Source organism: Protopterus annectens, chromosome 1.part1, assembly GCF_019279795.1.
Source record: "Protopterus annectens isolate FY-2018-M chromosome 1.part1, PAN1.0, whole genome shotgun sequence".
NCBI classification, from domain to species: domain Eukaryota; kingdom Metazoa; phylum Chordata; order Ceratodontiformes; family Protopteridae; genus Protopterus; species Protopterus annectens.
The window spans coordinates 700,385,759-700,404,292 of record NC_056726.1 but is presented as its reverse complement, the minus strand read 5'-3'; positions in this window follow the sequence as shown (position 1 = coordinate 700,404,292).

Below are 18,534 nucleotides of genomic sequence, written 5' to 3'. Positions count from 1 at the left end.
TTTATAAATTCTAGGAACCGTTGGGCTAGGGAGTTGAAGCTACAGTAATGCTCCCAGTCTATGTTTGGGTAGTTGAAGTCACCCAATATAATGGTGTTTGGAGAGACCTTCATATTTTCCAGTGTTCTCAGGAAGGCTGAGTGGGGTTCCTGGGTTTGGGAGGGTGGTCTGTAGCAGGCTATAAACTGGAAGGCAGTTTTACCCACTGTTAGTTGCACATGGATAGTCTCTGATGCTTCGTGCTATGCCACCAACCTGGAGGTGTGGGTATCTTTGACGAATATTGATACTCCCCTCCTTTTGTGGTTCGGTCCAAGTTTTGGGGCTGAAAAGCATGGTATGAGGTATAACCTGGTAGTGCTGGGGTGCTCACGGGAGCCTTGAACCAGGTTTCTGTTACTGCACAGATATCGATGTTCTCCATGCTAAGGAGAGTTTCGAGTGCGTGCATCTTGAGGTTTAGACTTCTGGCGTTGAGTAACATTACTCTTAGTTTCTTATCCCTTGTGATACCTATGAAGGTGGGATTGTCTTTTGAGCCTTGCCTAAGAAAGGCACTATGGGGGTGGCAAGAGCCTTTGCCAATATCCGAAAGCCCAGTGGTGACAGGTGCAAGCCGTCCCTAGGGAAGCATTGTGGCTTGTCGTGCATGTCATCCCAGGCTGACAGGCATTGGATCCCCTTTGAATTACACCAATACTTAAGCCAATTGTTGAAATTGATCATCTTGTCTTCATATTGTGGCATCATTCTTGGTGAGGGTAAGATGCTACTCAAGGTCAGGGTCATACCGGCCTGGGCTACATGCTCAGAGAGCTCCTCTATGTCTCTTTTCATGTAGTCCAGGGAGGTACATCTCAGGTCATTCACACCAGCATGGACAATGATTGAGTCATATTTGCACTTGCCTTGGAGTGACCTGAGTGCTTGTGTTATGTGGCGGATCCTAACGCCCGACAGGCAGCTCACCGTGACCTTCTCCTTGTTCAGCCTGGTGAGCGGGACGTCAGTGTGCCTGACGATAGAGTCACCTATTACAAGTGCATCAGGTGTGTTGTTTAGCCTTAAGGGCTGTGACTGTTTGGCACACTGGCTTTGTGAGCTATGTGGTGCACATGTTTTGTTTTGGGGTAGCGGTTGCTTGGGTGTCTGCTTTGGAGGTCTCTGCTGCTTAGGCAGATTTTTATTTAGAGCCTCCGAGTATGTTTTTGTGTGTTTATGTGTTTGGTTTGCTGTCGTGGTAGGTCTATGTGAGACTGGAATTGTAGTGAGTTTGGTTTCCTTCTCCTCCTGACTGGTTACACGAGTACTGAGTTGAGAGAGCTTAGCCTCCAGTTTGGCTATATGGTTGCATCTCTCACATGTGTTGGAATTTGTTGGGAGGAGGAGAGGGTTGTCTGTGTACATGAAGCAGTTGTAACATTGCCTCAAGATTCCCAGATTCACCAGCTGGACCAGAGAGGAGATTGACAACTGACCTTTGGACATGCTAGAATAGTATTGGGAATTCCTTTATAATTGAAAAAAAGGGACAATGGGGAACAAGGTACTCAAGGGGAGTTTGTGAGGGTGTAGTGCTTTTAATATTTTAGTGTTGACTTATATAATTGCTTTAGTGAGCAAGTGCCAGGCTTTAGAGTAGGAATAGGGTGTTTCTTATGAGAACTAGATCAGTTCTAAGGGAAAAAGTGAAGAGCAGACTTTGTGGAGCCGAGAATGGTTTAAACCCAATTAAGCGGAGCTGCCCGATGCTGCGCTATGCGCAAAATCACGCAAAAGCGGGTTTTATACAGGGGGACTTGAAAGAGCTAGAAATTGGCCCAAAACGGCCAATAGACTACCAGATTCTTGTGCTGGGAACACTCCTCCAGGGATAGTTAGGCTGCTCTAAGCTCCCCACTGCCACTGGTGAACAAAGAAACCTCCCTTTATCCAAGAAAGGAAATGGGCAACACAGGAACTTTCCAAAAGTCCAGAATACAGCAAAGCCTGTATTTGGACTACTCCAGGTCAGGAAAGACGGGAAACAAGAATAATTTTTTTGTTTTTTTTTCTTTTTTCAACAAACAGCAGGAAAATGCAATAAATATGTAACACAGGCTGGCGCACTTGAGTGTGTAGCCTCAACAGGTATATGCAACAAACAGGACAAACTTTAAAAGTGCAGGTGCAAAAACAACTTTAAACAGTTTAAAACAGTTCAAGAAGCAGAAATACTTGCAGTTTAGCTAGATCGGACAGTCGCCCAGGTAGTAGCAGGAAAAAAAACACTTTTATCAGGTTAGCAGTCGCTCTTTTAGCCTCTCTGCTGCTAGCACCACTCTGCAGGACCACGAGGAGCTTGGCTGAGTAGTAACAAGTGCAAAAACCGCGCCAAAGCGGGTTTTATACAGGGGGACTTGAAAGAGCTAGAAATTGGCCCAAAAAGGCCAATAGACTACCAGATTCTTGTGCTGGGAACACTCCTCCAGGGATAGATAGGCTGCGCTAAGCTCCCCACTCCCACTAAAGTTGCAACAACTAACGATCCTGTTAGAAATAAGTGTGTGTGTGTGTGTGTGTGTGTGTGTGTGTGTGTGTGTGTGTGTGTGTGTGTGTGTGTATATATACAAGTGATAGATATAGATATAGATATAGCAATAGATATAGATATAAATATAGATATAAATATGTAGATGTAGGGCAACTGGTCAAACTACCATGATGTTGATGACCAGAATATTGATGTACTTACATTGAAATTCATAACATCAGTGCCTGGTGTGCATCCTCTGGATATTACTTGCGGCAGACTAAGCCCGAAGCAACTATTTTTGCAGGGGGAAGCTCCCATGCACCACCCATACCACTTGCTAATTATATATACTAACTCCAAGATTGCACAATGTCAGGGAAATGGAATGTTACCCTACCCGTGGATTGTCAAACTCACACACCTGTTGACCATCTGTTTCAGTCGATCAAATAATATCAGGAAACAGATGTTGATTTTGAAATCATTCCATTGTCTATAATACATACATACTCTCTCTCTCTCTCTCTCTCTATATATATATATATATATATATGAGTCTAGGACATTTCACTGAATGCACATTTCACTGAAACTCAAATCACTGAACACAAATCACTGAAAGCACAATTCACTGAAAACTCAATTCACTGAAACACATTTCACTGAAAGTTATATATATGGCCTTTTCCCCACTGTAGTGCGACCGTGGAGTTAGTATATATAGTAAGGGGGGTTGTGGGTGGCACCACCCCCACTTTGGGGGGAGTGAAGGGCATAGCCCCCCACATATTTTAAGTATATATTATGTTTGGAAAAGAGTAATATATTGGAATTGCAAGTATCCATGTATATAGTTCAAAAGATTTAAAATAGGTGGGGGGGGGCTATGCCCCCCACACCTCCCCTTACTATATATACTAACTCCAGGGTTGCACTACAGTAGGGAAAAGGCCATATATAACTTTCAGTGAAATGTGTTTCAGTGAATTGAGTTTTCAGTGAATTGAGCTTTCAGTGAAAAGTGCACACCAATTTGACTTTCAGTGAAATGTGCATTCAGTGAATTGTCCTAGACCCATACCAGCCCCCATTTAAGAATATCAGCAATGAGTTTTCTGTATCCACATCTTAACATCATTCTGGTTTATGGAAACACAATTCCAATAAAATAGAAATTAAATTCTACAGGGCAAATTACAGTGAAGTGAGGGCAGACTTAACATAGTGGGACTGGAAAAAAAGACCTGATGTCACTAAGTGGAAGTTGGAAAATGCATAAAACAATACAATAACATCAGTGATGATTGCAGGAAAAAAGCAGTAGTTTTGAGTGTAGCATAATGCTACCTCTTATGCTGTCCATTGTGGTGCAGTCTAGTCTGCTACCACAACCACACATGGCCACCACTCACAGCAATGATGCAGTGGTGCTCCAGACAGTGGGTTCACCTACTGAGTGGGATCCCCATATTAGCATATAATACGATTTTACCCTATCCAGCAGTCAAGACATATCCTGCCATGATTGTGCAGCAGGAAACAGTCCTGATGTACTGCTGTCCCTCAGTACAGGTTCAGCCAGTTCATACAATTTTCTCAACTTATTTGGTTACATAAATGCTTAACATGTCTGGGGCAGTGGTGGATTATAATAGGGGCAAAACGAGTAACCATCCAGGGCCCACTGGTCTAGAGGGGACCATAACTAGCCAAGCAAATATTTTTTTTAAAAAAAACAAAACTTTTGCTATGTTCAGCACTGTTATTTTGGTGTGTGTGTGCAGAACATAAAAATGGCAAGATGATGCAATGTAAGCTGTAGCATATATGTAATTGGTGAAGGATAGTATTTAGAAGTAACAGATATGCATATTTAAGTAAAAAGTGCTAATTACCGCTGTATTGTTTTATTAACGTGTCCATTCCCACTCCCAGGTGTGTGGATGTATATTATGGCACAAATGCAGTGCTTACTGATGTAAAAATAAAAAAAAATCCTTTTTGCAAAAAGTTTCACCGACATCACATATCCAATCTGAGCTGCATGAATTACTTATGTAAACAATTCAACAGCCATTTGGAAAAAGTGCCTGATGTAAGCATTCCAACATGCAGTCAGATGATCAAGCTTTTCTTCAGCTGTTAAATGAGGCAGTTGCCAAATTGTTATGTACTTAAGTTCATGCTATCTACTATTTATAAATAGCAACATGGAAGAAGCATGTGAGTCACCATACAACTAAATGTGAATTTGGGGTTGCTTTTGTAGGTCAAAACTTCAATACAGTGTCTTTAGTTTTATTAGCAAAATCGGGACCTTGTGAAACATATCTTTAGGCTAAAAGGTGAGATAGAAAGCCAAATATATATATATATATATATATATATATATATATATATATAGTATCTTTTTTTCAGTAAAAAATACTGTAACTTTATTAAGTAGAGTGAACTTTTACATTCTAAACATTTGCAAACCTTTTCAGACTCTGCAAATACTTAGAATGAAAAGATTTACTCTGCAATATTCTTATGGAAGAATATACTGCAACTTGTTTTGTTATCTTTTAGTTTTGCAAATGTTGACCCGAACCACCATAATCTGTTCGCTTTGACCTTTTCTGCATTTGGAGCTACTTTGGCTTCTGTTTTTCTATCCTAATTTCTTTGTCTGTCCCACAATGTGCACCTACCACCCATCTCAGGCACTTCATTTCCATCACCTCTAGCTTCCTCAACTGCTCTGCCCTTATTGCCCAGGTATCTGCACCACACAGTAGTGCTGGTTGCACCACTGTTTTGATACATCACTTTTCAACTTGTTTGTATTCTTCTATCATATATTACCCCTGACTCTATGCCTGTTGGCAGCAGCTCCTCAGATTTTAGCTTTGAACTCCTTGTTCAGACTTCCCTTCTCCTCAACCACATCTCACATATACTGAAGCTTTTAACCTATCCCACTATTTTCCCTTCTGCCTCAATTCTCAGCTTGTTCTGAACTCTACCATTTGCTGACATTACAGCTGTCTTATCTGTACTCAGTTTCATTCTATGTGCCTTTAGATTTGCATTCCGTTCCCCGATCTTTTGCTGAAGTTTGTGCAGTCTGCCTGTAATGCCACATCATCTGCATTCAGAAATTCTGTAGTTCTGTCTCGTCTGACCTGTTTGCAGATGTAGTCCATTACCAGTATGAACAGAGCTGAACCCTGGTGCACACTCACTCCCACTGGGTACCTCTCTGTGAGACTGAACACTGCTTGTACTTGAATCATTTGGTCCTTGTACATAGCTTGCACTAATTCTACCAATGTTTCTAGGACTGTGAACCACTGCAGGACTGCCCAAATCAGCTTTCTGTGGACATTGTCATATGCTTTCTCCAAGTCTAGGACTGCCCAGTTGGACTCTTTCTTCATCTCTATTTTCTTCCCAACTATCTGTCTCACTGCAAACATTGGGTCAGTTGTGCTGGATCTTGATCTGAATCCAAACTGCTCATCTTCTATCTTACTTTTTATTTATCTGTGTATCCATTTATCAACCACCCTCTCCTTAACCTTCATGCAATGTGACAAGAGTTTGATACCTCTGTACTGTGTCCTCTTTGCTGTTTAACACTGACACATATATGCTTATTCTCCAGTCATATGGGATATACTTTTCTCTCCACACTGCTATGAGCACCCTCAAGAGCCATTTCTTCCCATTGCCTACTGCAACCTCATCATAGCCTGCTGCTTCACATTTCTTCATTTTCCTTAATGCTGTTCGTACTTCTTCTATGGTAGGCTCCTCCTTTTCTGTCATTGTAGGCTGTCTCTGGGGCAGTACAGCTTCTGCGGGGTTTTCTTCATTCAGAAGTTGCTGGAAGTACTCCTTCCATCTGCCTTTGATATCCTGTGCACTAGGGTACAGGTTGTTGCTGGCATCTCCTTGAAGGATGTCTGACTATCTTCTTTATCTTTCTCTCTTTGCCTTGCAATCTGATATGGTTTCTTTGCCCCATGTACTGTCTTACTTTCCAGAAGCTGGTAGAGTGCATCTGATGCCTTGTTCTTTGCTATTACAACTCCTTTATTTGATTATTTGTTAGCCCAACAGTATTCCTTCCTAGCCTGGTCTATTTTTTTCTATCTCCTTGCTTCTTTTGATGACTTCCTGGGGTTCTGCATTCCACCCCCAGCTTTACTTACGTACCTTATTTCCATACCTGGCTTGGCTGCATATCTGTTCTGTAGTCCTCACATAAGCTGTTTTGAGGTGGTGCTATTCTTCTTCAACTCCACCTATTTCCTTTTGGCCTTTAGGTGAGTAATTCCTTGAGCTAATGTAATTTCTCCCCAGTTAACTCTCACATCTTCAGCTTGGTCTCTGTTGACCTTAGAGCCTTCTCTGACCACTGTTTGCAGCTAATTATGGCAACCCTTGGTTTATGATGTGGGCCAATGGTTTCCCCTGGGGATGACTTTGCAATCATTGATTCTACCCCAGTCCCCTTTCTTTACTAGGAGAAAGTTTACCCAAGTTGCATGTTGGTTACTCTTGTATGTGATCTTGTGACTGTCTATCTTTCATGTGCTGGCTATTAGCAAGCCATTTGCCAGGCAAAAGTCTAGAATGGTCTCTCCTTCTCTATTCCTGTTACCTCACCCTTGTGAACCCAGGCAGTCCTCATATCCTGCTTTGTCAGTCCCAATGTGTGCATTCAGGTCCCCCATTATCAACACTAACTAACATTGCACTGCTTTATCTGGTAGATTCTGTAGCTGCTGTCTGAATGCACTCTTCTCCTCTTTATCACAACCCTGCTGTGGGGCATAGGCTGAGATTATGAATACTGCCCTATCATTATGCTGAAATCTGATTGCCATGAGTCTGTCACCAATTCTGATGACATCCCTCACTGTCTTCTGAAGCTCACCCCTCACCACAATTCTCACACCATTTCTAGCTTGTCCTCCTCCTGAGTAGTAGACTCTTGATTCCAATCCAAATGGCTTTGCTGCACTGCCCTTCCACTTGTCTCCTTGATACATAGGATGGCCTTACCATCATGGCATCCACTTCTAAGCTGCATCCTGTCAGTGAACATACACTGAGTGCAGCGATTCTTAGTTGATGTTTATCAGGTTGATTGGTTTTATGTTTTGCGCAACATTGCTATCCCAGGTAGGCCAATTTGGGCAACTGCACACTGGCCAGCCAGTAGTTTATTGACCCAGAACTGGCAGGCACACCTGGCCAATAGGGGCACATACACTCCTCCCACTGATAGTATGGGTCCCTGGTATAGGTCAGAGTAGGTCAGGTCCTCAAATACCCATGCCCATTTGGTGACATTAGTCAATATGACTAAATCACCTAGAGACATATTTTACACTGAGTGGCTTGACCTGTCACAGTGCGCAGTCTGTTATCCATTGTCTTCTATCATAAGGATACCGTGCACCACAGTAGATGCCTAAAGCAGTTGTTCTGTACAACTCTTCCCTTTATAGGGCACCATGTAGAGTCTGTGCTGCTGCCCACAGCTCCATTTTTGGTGAGTCTGTGATAAAAACAATGGGTTATCATGGTTAGGTATGGTGCTGTCTGTGAGTGAGAATGCTTCACTCTGGCTGTCGTGGTCAGGTTCAGTGGTCATTAGTCTGATTTTGCAGGACTAGTTTGCATTTGTGTAAAGCAAGTTGGAATGCCTTTTTTAATCACAATCAGACATTTCAGGTATATATGATCAAATGGTCATAATTAATGAGTATGGACATCAGAGGAATGTAATGACAACAGTTCGAGTGATCTTAAATCTGGAAGATGAATCCAAAAGATTCAAAGGAATATTAGAATTCATATATGGTCCAAAAGAAAAAAATGTGTGTGTGTGTGTGTGTGTGTGTGTGTGTGTGTGTGTGTGTGTGTGTGTGTGTGTTGGCGGGGCATGGTTTGAAATCTGCCCAAGGCCCAATGTGCACCTAATCCACCATCTGGGGCATACTGGCTTTGACAGCACGCTATCACACTCAATCATCTTTTTATGTTGTTTTATGAAAGATAATGCTACCTGTATACTAAGCTGCATAGTGTTGTTGACATGACCGTGGAACAGATATAATGTATTCATCTACTTATATAGTTTTGCATTCTGCTTATGAATATGTGGTTATAAGTAAGCTGCAATTTTAGGAGATTAGTGACAATAAATTAAGATGTAGTCTAAACAGAAGAAGTCAGAATGGCTTCTGAACAACACACTAGTAGATGAAAGGCAGCCAAGACAAAACATAGCTTTAAACAAGATACAGAGATGCAGAGATAAGAATGAAACTCTTGTGAATCAGTTTGCAATAGGAGGCACTCAGAAATAGGAGAAAAGCAGTATTCATTACTAAATGTGCACAGATAACTTTTTTGTCAATTAAGTAAGCAGTGGATTAGGGATAGTTGCAGAACTTCAGAAGAGAAAACCTCATAAAAGTTGATTAAGATTACAATTACAGTTACAGTAACAGGTTTATTTCCAGTAGCAATGAAGAAACACACAGTGCAGTTATACAGGGAATAATTCCAGATGCAGGAGTATTGTCAAGGGAAAATATTAAGAAGAGCATAGAATTCCTAGTCATGCTCACATGGAATCTGATAATCTTTGGCAAGTGGAATATATCCCATGTTATTCCTGTTTTGGCAAATACAAGGTACTCTAATGTTGTTCCTGTCTGGAAAAAAATATGGCCTGTAGAGCACTAAGTAGGTAACAAAGGGAAAAAAAAAAGCAAAGCGATTAAATTTGTCTAGGAAAACCCCCATGAGCAACACATTTGCACTCCAAGGTTATTAAGAAGGTATATACATTGAAATGAAAGCTGCAACTGTAGATTAGTGACCCAAGTTAATCAGCTGTTTAAATTACTTGTTGGTGCTTAATTTCAATAAAAAACAATACAAAAAGTAAATAAATAAATATCTGTACTGCTCATTTCCCATCCTTTCTTATACTAGAATAGTCCGGATCCCAGATCTGCTGGTTTCAGTACTTTAGTCTGTGTTTCTGAGTGGTCCAGACCTTGTTGTGGTAGTGAGAGGTCTTTCTGCTTATCAGTGAAAGTGGTAAGCATTGGAACAACTGCTGAAATGATTAGTTGTAGGAAGGAACCAAAAAGTTTACACACTTGCGCTATCTTCTCTTACAACAAAAAGAGGAAACACAGTGTGTACAAAGCAAAATAGATGTTTAATGATAAACGGCTCACAAGCATTGGAACATCCTATCTGTCGCAAGAGGAGTGGTTTCCAGCTCTGAAATTAACTTTATTGGCTGTTTTGGGCTGATTTCTATCCCTTTCAACTTTGTGAGTTAAAAACCCATGTTTGCATGGGTTTGTGCTTGTTTTAGCTCAGCTGATCCTGTTTGGGTATCCTGCAGATTACTACAGCACCAGAAAAAAGAAGGAGAGACTTTTTGCTGATTCTAAGTAACTTTTTGGCTTTCTCTTAACTGTTTTTGCTGATCGCACTTTAAAAAAGCCATTTTTTTTACTGTGTTTCTGTTGAATTTCTGCTGCATTTTACTGTTAAATTGTTTTACTGTGTGTGCACTTGATTTATCTGCCTAAAAGTTAAAAATTTAAACTGCATTTAGCTCTTTAGGAATCACACTCAAGTGCAACAGCCTTTTCTAAGCATTGTTACTTTTTAAATTGCTTTTTGCTGCTTAATTTCATAAACAAAAAAATACTATCTCTACTGCTCATTTCCCGCCCTCTCCTATACTAGAATAGTCTGGATCCCAGATCTGCTGGTTTCTGGATTTTAGTCTGTGTTTCTGAGTGGTCCAGACCTTGTTGTGGTACTGGGAGGTCTTTCTGCTTATCAGTGAGAGTGGTAAGCATTGGAACAGCCTATCTGTCACAAGAGGAGTGGTTTCCAGTTCTGAAATTAACCTTATTGGCCGTTTTGGACTGATTTCTATCCCTTTCAACTTTCTAAGTTAAAAATCCGTGTTTGTGGAGGTTTGTGCTTGTTTAAGCTCGGCAGATCCTGTTTGGGCATCCTTCAGACTGCTACAGCACCAGAAATGAGAAGGAGAGACTTTTTGCTGATTCTAAGTACCTTTTGGCTTTCTCTTAACTCTGTTTGCTTATCACACTTTAAAAAGCTGTTTTTACTGTGTTTCTATTGTATTTCTGCTGCATTTTACTGTTAAATCGTTTTACTGTGTGTGCACTTGATTTATCTGCTTAAAAGTTAAGAATTTAAACTGCATTTAGTTCTGCAGGTATCACACTCAAGTGCAACAGCCTTTTCTGAGCACTGTTACTGTTTAAATTGCTTTTTCTGCTTAATTTCATAAAAAAATGAAAAAAAAAAAAATACTATCTGTACTGCTCGTTTCCCACCCTTTCCTATACTAAAATAGTCTGGATCCCAGATCTGCTGTTTTCAGGACTTTAGTCTGTGTTTCTGAGTGGTCCAGACATTGTTGTGGTAGCGGGAGGACTTTCTGCTTATCAGTGAGAGTGGTAAGCATTGGAACAGCCTATCTGTCGCAAGAGGAGTGGTTTCCAACTCTGAAATTAACCTTATTGGCCATTTTGGACTGATTTCTATCCCTTTCAACTTTCTGAGTTAAAACCCATATTAGCGTAGGTTTGTACAAATTTGGGGTAAACTAATCCTGGCGCCATAAAGTCTGCTCTTCAGTTTTTCCCTTAAAACTAGCTAGAATCTTAAATTTAACACTTGAATCTGCTTCTTCATGCTCAGCGCTGGTTCAGAACTGTTGCAAGCACTAAATAAGCTACAAATTACTACAGCACTTAACCTTTCTCATTACCTAGAGGATAACAGTTTTTTTGTACTTATCTTCCTCAGTTGCTTAGAGAAAAACAGCTCCAGTACTTACCTCCCTCACTTGTTTAGAGGAAAATAGTGATTACCGAGACATGTCCAAGGGACAGCTTTCGGTGTTCTCTTACCCAGGCATGTCCAAGAGACAGCTCCCAGTGTTCTGTTACCCAGGCATGTCCAAGGGACAGCTCCAGGTGTTCTCTTACCCAGGCATGTCCAAGGGACAGCTCCCGGTGTTCTCTTACCCAGGCATGTCCAAGGGACAGCTCCCAGTGTTCTCTTACCCAGGCATGTCCAAGGGACAGCTCCCGGTGTTCTCTTACCCAGGCATGTCCAAGGGACAGCTCCCAGTGTTCTCTTACCCAGGCATGTCCAAGGGGCAGCTCCCGGTATTCTCTTACCCAGGCATGTCCAAGGGACAGCTCCCGGTGTTCTCTCCTGTCTACTTGAAGAATCTGGGCATCTTGGGGCAATGTAGCAATTGTCTCATGAACATGGACAACCCTCTCCTCCTACCACCCAACACTACACCCTGTAAGAGATGCATTTATCTTGCCAAACTGGAGGCAAAGCTCTCTCTCAAAACAAGACTGAACTTGTCAGTCAAGAGGAGAAGGTAAGCACTTGCACCACACGACACTCATCACATAGTCCCACTAAACCTACACCACCAAAACCCACACACATAAACACAAAAACATTCACAGATGCTCTCAATAATAATTTGCCCAAGCAACAGAGACCTTGAAAACAGAAACACAAGCAACCTCCACCCCTCAACACAACCCAAAAGACACATAACCCACAGGTTCAGTGTGCCACTCAACCACAGCCCATAAGGCAAAACAAAATACCCAACATATTAGTCAAAGGTGACTCTATAGTCAGGCACACTGATGTCCCACTCACCAGAATAGAAAAGGAGAAAGTTACTGTCAACTGCCTGTTGGGTGCCAGGATCCACCACATAACCCATGCACTCAGGTCACTCCAGAACAAGTACAAATATGACTCAGTCATTTTCCATGTTGGTGTGAATGACCTGAGATAGACCTCCCTGGACTACATGAAAAGAGACATGGAATAGCTCTCCGATCTTGTAATCCAAGCAGGTATGACCCTAGCCCTGAGTAGCATCCTACCTTCACCCAGAATGATACCGCAGTACAAGGACAAAATGATTGACTTCAACAATTGGCTAAGCTTCTTATGTCATTCTAAGGGGATCCAGTGTTTGCCTGGGACAACATGGTCGACAGGCCCTGATGCTTTGCCAGAGATGGCCTGTACATGTTGCCCCTGGGATTCCAGATACTGGCTAAGGCTCTTGCTGCCCCTATAGTTCCTTTTTTAGGCAAGGTTCAAATGAAAAACCCACCACCATAACAGGTACAGGCAAGAAAAAAAACTGAGGTTAATGCTACTCAATGCTAGAAGTCTAAATCTCAAAATGCACTCACTCGAGGCACTCCTTAAAATGGAGAACATCGATATCTGTGCAGTGATTGAAACGTGGTTCAAGGCTCCAGAGAGCACCACTGCATTACCAGGCTATAACCCATACCATACCTTTCAGCCATCTAACCTGGACTGGAACACCAAAGGCGGAGGTCTGTCCATATTCATTAAGGATATCCACACCTCCAGGTATAATTGCCCAACATAATACATCCAAAATTATCCAAGTGCAACTAACTCTGGGCAAAACTCCAATACAAATTGTAGCTTGCTACAGATCCCCCACCATGCCCCAGGATTCCCACTCCTCTTTTCTTGATATACTGGAAAATATTAGGGTTCAACCAAACACCCTAATAATGGGCGATTTCAACTACCTCACCATTAACTGGGAAAACTACTCATGTACCACCTCCTTCACTCAACGCTTTCTAGAATTCATAAACTCAACTTATCCACACCCCCACCTGGGGCAGCAATACCCTAGACCTAGTCATTACCAGCATGAATGACCGGTGTTTCACACCATAGATATCCACATCCCTCCCCCACCCCCATAAAGGAAACCACTGTAAAAAATTTCTCCAAAGCCAACTCCATGCTTCTTAAGACAGAAGTGGCAAACTTCACGACACCCATGCAGATGGACAATACAGTTATGACTGCCGAATCCTACAGAAATGCACTCTATAAGCACTTACACGAGTGCATGGATCATGCTATCCCTAACATAACCAAGATGCTATCCTCCAAAAAAAGAAAGCCAGCCTGGTGGTCCCTTGCTATAAACAAATTCTACAACAGAAGAAAGAAACTGTTGCAAAAGAGAGTAAAAACCCATACATGGAGGAGATCCTGGTCGGCCTCAGTAAGATGCTGAGATCCCTCATAACATCCTCCAAAGCTAGCTATGAAAACAAGATTGCCACAGATTCTAAGGACAACCACAAAGCATTCTATAGCTATGTCAAGAATCTCAATGGCAATGCCCAGATCTGCTTTGAGTTACAGCACAATGGCATGAAAATTACAGAGCCAACTCATATCGCCAACATCCTGGCTGATAAGTTCAGTGTTAACTTTATCCCCCCTCACCCCCTAAAGGGCCCATATCCATACCGGAAGAATGCACAGCTCCTGCAATCACAACTGTGCAGGTAAAAACTACACTCTCCAAAGGCAAGAACACAGCATCCATGGGACCAGACAACATCCCAGGCTGCATTCTACACGAACTTCAGAATGAACTGGTGCCCCACCTAAGCACCATGTTCCATCATAGCCTCAAGTCAGGCTTTGTACCCAGTAAATGGCACACAGCAACAGTTATACCACTCCAAAAAGGGGGAGTCACCATGGACCCCAGGAACTATCATCCTATTAGCTTGATGAGCATGGTCTGCAAGGCCATGGAACGTATCATCATGGAACTCATAAACAAAGACATTGGAAACCTCCAAACTCTGGACCCCACCCAGTTCAGGTTTGTGAAAGGCAGATCTTGCCTCCTGAACCTAATCGACTTCTTTGAAACAGTCACCAAAGTCGCAGACAAAAGTAAGGCAGTTCACACAGCCTATCTTGACCTCACCAAGGCTTTCAACACCATCCCCCATTCTGGCATTATAGATAAACTCACTAAACTGGGTATAAATCCATACGTCACAAGATGGGTTGACAACTGGATCACTGTAAAAGTTGCAGACTCCGATTCTGACTTCAAACCAGTGACAAGTGGAGTATCACAGGGCTTCAGCCTTGGGTCCTCTCCTGTTTGGTATCTACTTCTCTGAAGTATGGGCTAACACAGAGGGCCTCTGGCTGACAAAGTTTGCAGATGACTGCAAATTAGGTGCCATTGTCGAGTCCCCAAATGATGCAGACATCCTACAGAAGGGCCTCACTGAGGCAGATGCCTGGTGTCAGAACCATGGCCTCAAGCTCAACTCCAAGAAGTGGAATTTCATCCCCTTTTGTAAAACCTCTGTACCCATTAACTACCACTTAGGTGGCAGTCCAGACTGTCCACTTAACGTCGAAGGTGTGATAAGAGACCTCGGAGCTCAGGTCAACAGTAGTTTCTCCTTTGATAATCACACCTCCACAGTAGTTAGGATTTCTATGTGGCACACCTCATTACAAAAGGGTTCACATCCAGGAAAAAAAGAGGTCATTGTTCCCCTTTAATCGGCTTTCATTAGACCCATTATTGAGCACAACGCCTCTTTTGAAATGTACCTCACAAGACATCTGCAACAGCTGGAAAGGCCTCACAAAGAGGATTATGGTACTCAGATGCCCTACACTGACTGTCTCAAAAAACTCCAGCTTAACTCAATAGCATATCGTCTACTCTAAGGTGATCTCTGCCTAACATACAAAGCTATGTCAAACCTAGAGCTGTTGGACATGCTACACCTAAAGAAATCCCACTCACTCTGAGATACGTGCTCTAGGGACATAAACCTTGTCACCACAATAAACAGAACATGCTGGAGGAATACATTCCTGTCCCAGAGACTTCCCGACAGTGGCACAGGAAAATAGCTTTTGTAGGTGGCGTAAGCCAGGGAACCTTGTTGGCTAGGCTTACATAGGTCCTTGGGTCAATAGCCTAGTACCTACCTATGAACCTATGAAAAGTCAGATGGCCTAATTTTTTGTAACACCTGGCCTGTATTCATAATCAGCCTCTCTTAATTATTTGCTATTTACTTTATTTTGTTTGGTAAAAGAGTTGTTGAACCTATACAGGTATTCCCTATTTAGCCATGACTCAGGTCATGTGACATTGTTAAAATACTCTTGCACTTACATACAGAGTAATATGTGTGTGTGTGTGTGTGTGTGTGTGTGTGTGTGTGTGTGTGTGTGTGTGTGTGTGTGTGTGTGTATGTGTATATATATATATATAAATATATATATATATATATACACAGAGAGAGAGAGAGAGAGATGACACACTAATACTCCAGTAATATAATGTAACTGGCTTGACAGAAAGCTTCACAAAATACTGAAGAAAGTCAATAATTATTTTCAAGTACAGCTGGCTGGCTTCATAATGTTAAGAAAGAAAAAAATAATCTTCCAAAGCTTTTTAAAGCTAAGTTAATAAATTCTTGTTAGCTTTGTTGACTGACATGGTATTACTTAATTACATACATGTAAAAGTTGTAGAATACTTCAGAAGCAGGTTAATTGAGAGTGTAGCAGGGAAATTCAAATAAAACAATCAGGAAACATTCAATAATGTAGAGCACAGGTGAGACATGCATTGTAAGACATGTATTCTTAAAACAGTTAATTAGAATAAAGAAGTGATTCACTGAGACAGTTAAGCAAAACTCTGTCCAAGAGAATGCAAATTGTGACAAACATTTTATGAAGGAAAAGGAAGAAGATGTAATGTATTCAAGAGTAGAGTGTGAAGTGACAGTATGAGTGCCTATAAAGTAAGCATGCTCTGAGCATTCTCTCAAAAATTATAACAAATATTTTCTGCAGGAGTGGAGGTTGCAAATAGTTCTTAGCTTGGATGGCATGGAGTTCCAAGTGTTGAGTTAAGTGATGAGAAATTCCTGTGATAAATTTTTAAATTATTTCATTGACACTGCACACTGATAACCCAGTTTCAGGAGGATCTGAGAGTATGATAAGTATTTGAGGGTCTAAGAGTAACAGCTACAAGAGATACTTTAGATCAGCCTTTTAAAATTTGGAATATTTACCACAAGAGCAACCACTGGTTTAATAAGCAGACAGTTAGGTCTAAGTGGTACTTAAGTTTGAGTACCAGAAGGACAGAATGCCCTAATGAATACTTAACTGTGTAACAGGTTTTAACAGAAGATCATACTATCAGTGGAAGCCCATATTTGGTTATAGGTAGAGGGCTCTACTTACCATTTTAATGATGTTGTTGTTGTGTCTTTCGGCTTTTCCCGGTTAGGGGTTGCCACAGCGGAACTCCGGTATGCTAATGATTGGCAGTAGATTTTTACGTGCTGGCTTGCCGGGCCTAACACACAACCTTCAATGAAGGAACGCCCATTCACGCATGTCGCCACACAGAAGACGCTCTAACTGAGAATCAAACGGGCAACGTCTAACTGTGAGGCGACAACGCTACCGTAGCACCACCACCACTTACCATTTTAATGATATAGAATAGAAATTAGTTAGGTAAGGTTAAATGTGAGACAGACCAAATATCTGAATAGCTCAAAGGAATTTTGGAACATTATAACTCATGATATATGAAAAACTGGCTATAATTCAAAATCTGTCAGCAGTTCAAAACAGCATGTTTACTTTTAGTTGCATTCATTTTGGAAGACTTTGATTTGCAATAGCTCTTTATATCAGGTAGGTCTTGCTGAAATATCCCTTTATCATGAATTTCAGAAATAACCTCCGTAGTAATTTACAATGTCATCTGCATAAATTAGCAAAGTGAGATCTGACATGTCTTGTGAAATAAAATGGAGATTAATAAAGGGTGAATGACAAATCTATGTATACATAAGGAGAATTGCTTAGTTGTTAAACAGAAGCTGATTACCTTAACAATCATAATGAGGTAGCTTTAGAACCACCAGCTACTTCATATATCCCAAAAGTGAAAAGAGCCTGTAAGATGTGAGTGGTCAACCAATGCAAAAGCTTACGTAGAGCAACAAAAATTGCTCAAGTGAGTCTGTGGTAATTAACAACTTTAAAACTATGACCAGTATCAGAAACAATATAACAGTCACTGCAGAATGGCCTGTTTTAAACCTATGCTGCTATCTGTTTAGTATTCTACATTTAATCAGATATTAAGAGACTAGAATAGTGGCAGTTCTAACAAGAATGGCACAGAACCAGAAGTGACTTTAGCTTATTTATTGTTAATTTAATTATCATGCTGGGCATTGCTGTTTTATTTTCTTCCCCGTCTTTCTTCAACAATTGTACAAAAAAAAAGAAAGAAAAGAGGAGGAAAGAAGGAGATAGTGGAGAAATTGTGAATGAGATTGCCAACTCTGAAAACTGTGATATGCTGATCACCAATATTTTGAAAAAGCTCAGTGTTTAGGCTATAAGGCATTAAAGTTTTACATATGATATCATTTCTGTCCATAGATCTGTACACAAGTTCTTAATGCATGGTAAACAAGATGTTTGGATATCTACTGGAGAACATTCACATTTTGTCCCCCATAAAATAAAAATCTAGGTTAGGGACCATCTTGAATATGTTATGGAAGTCTCTTCCACAATATGGACAGTACTAATACGATAAAACTGACTACTCTTGAGATACCATTCTTGGAAGTTGCAAATAAATGTCCATTATCACTGACAACTTGTGATAGAAAATACTGGGTCCAGTTCCAAAAGACTTGCTCTCAGTATAAATGACAACTTACATTGACAGTGGGGTTTTTTTTGGAATCTGGCCCTCAGAGTAATTTATAATTAGGCCTTACACTGAAGTCAGTTACAATGAGAGCAAGTTTTTTAAAATCAGAGCAGACTTACAATGCACGTAAATCTTTTGGAATCTGGCCCACAGAAAGATTCATGTAATCAGTCAACAATCATTCAGAGAGAGCTGTGAAAGACACATTAGTCAGCCCACAATAATCACTTAAAAAAGAAAAAGAATGGCTTGTTGAGAGAGTAATATCTTCTTGGAAAACACAAATACTTCCATCAGACAAATT